Below are 2142 nucleotides of genomic sequence, written 5' to 3'. Positions count from 1 at the left end.
AAGAATTATATACCCAGCAAAATTTTCCCTCAAATATGAGGGTGAAATTAGGAGATTTCCAGATAAGCAGAAATTAAAGTAATTTATTAAAACCAGACCAATGTCACAAGAGTTATAGAAGTATCCAAAAAGAGGGAACAAGAGACATCAATTGATAAATAAGGACAGATAAAAGCCAAAAAGAGGGGATAAATAGTGTAGTTACAGAACTTCTGAATGGTGAGGAAATCAAGACAATTGCAAGATAGAACATAATGTTTTAAAATTGGAAAGAAAATAATAAATCACAGGGTAACCTTATAGAAAAATAATAAACCTTCACATCAAAATAAAAAAGAAGACAAGCACAAATATTTAGCAAATACTAAAACAATAGCAATGAAGGAGATGATAAAATGATTCATAAACAAAATGAGGTCAACACAGAAAGTTATATGGAAAAAGGAAATCAACAACATCATGAAAAACAAAATGATGTCCATAAATTCATACTTCTCAATAAGTTCACTGCTGTCAGTGGATTTAATTCATCCCTGAAGAGATGGAGATTGCAGACTGGATAAGAAAACATGACCCTTGAATATGCTGTCTATAAGAGACTCACCTTAGACACAAAGACAGAAATAGACTAAAAATCCAAGGTTAGATAAAGATATACTGAGAAAATAGCAACAGAAAGAGAGCAGGAGTGGCAGCATTAATGTCTGATAAAACAGAATTTAAGATAAAGTCTCCATAAAAGATGAAGAAGGACATTATACAATGATTAAAGGATCAATTGAATGAGAGAACATATCCATAATAAATAGCTACACATGCAATGAAATCCAAAATACATAAATCAGACTTTAATATAATTGAAAAGAAAAATAGATGACTCCCCAGTAATGGTAGGAGACTTTAATATATCACTTTCAATAAATGATAAAACAATTGAAAAGAAATTCAACTAAGATAGAGAAGAATTAAACAATATGATCAACCAACTTGACCTTATACATATCTACAAAGCACTTCACACAACAACAACAAAATGGACATTCTATTCCAGCACACATGGAATATTCTCCAGGATAGATCATATAGTAAGTCACAAAGCAAGCCTCAATAAATTTATAAACATTCAAATACTGCAAAACATTCTATAAAACTAGAAATCAACACTAGGAAGACTAACAGAAAAAGAGAAAATGCATAGAAACTGAATGACACCCTTCTCAAAAATGACTGAGTAATAGAAGAAATAAAAAATGAAATGAAAATATCTCTTGAGTCAAATGAGAATAAAAACAGAACATACCAAAATCTTTGGAACACAGCAAAAGTAGTGATCCAGAAGGCAATTTATAGCAATAAATGCACACATCAAAAAAGAAGAAAGAGCCAAAATAAGAACCTTAACCCAACATCTCCAAAAATTAGAAAAAAAAAAAAATAGCATCAAAAAAGAAATAATAAAGGTTTGAGCAGAAGTAAATGAAACAGAAAAGAAAGACAGTAGAAATACTCAACAAGACTAGAAGTGGGTTCTTTGAAAAGATTAATAAAATAAAAAAACACTGGCAAACTTAACAAAGGGAAATAAAGAGAACATGCAGATAACACAAATAGAAAATGAAATAAGTGACATCACGACAGAACCAAAAGATATAAAAAGAATAATATAGTATATTATGAAGAACTGTACTCCAACAAATTTGAAAACCTAGAAGAAATGGACAGAGTTCTAGAAACATACTACTTACATAAACTAACACAAACTGTGGTGGAAAATTGGGATAGACTCATAAAAAATGAAGAAATTGAACAGGTCTTAAAAAAATTACCAACAAAACAATGTTGGCCAAACACATGTAAAATGTCTTCAATGTCCCTGAGGACCTATGAGGAAGGTTTTTTGTTGGTGAATATCTTGTTGTTTATTGTTTCACCACAATGAAATAAAAAAAAAAAAAGAAAAAAGTTCTAGCCCAGATGTTTTCACTGAAGATACCAGCAATCATTTAGAGAAGAACTGATTCCAATACTACTCAAACTATTCCAGAATGTGAAAAAGGATGGAATCCTCCCAAATTCATTTTATGAAGCAAGCATAACCCTGATACCAAATATGGGCAAAGAAATCACTCTCAAGGGAAACTA

The sequence above is a fragment of the Orycteropus afer genome, unplaced genomic scaffold, assembly GCF_000298275.1.
Source record: "Orycteropus afer afer isolate SDZICR_OR568_19922 unplaced genomic scaffold, OryAfe1.0 scaffold01082, whole genome shotgun sequence".
Classification (NCBI taxonomy): domain Eukaryota; kingdom Metazoa; phylum Chordata; class Mammalia; order Tubulidentata; family Orycteropodidae; genus Orycteropus; species Orycteropus afer.
The sequence above is the reverse complement of the archived record's forward strand: the minus strand, read 5'-3'. Positions refer to the sequence as shown.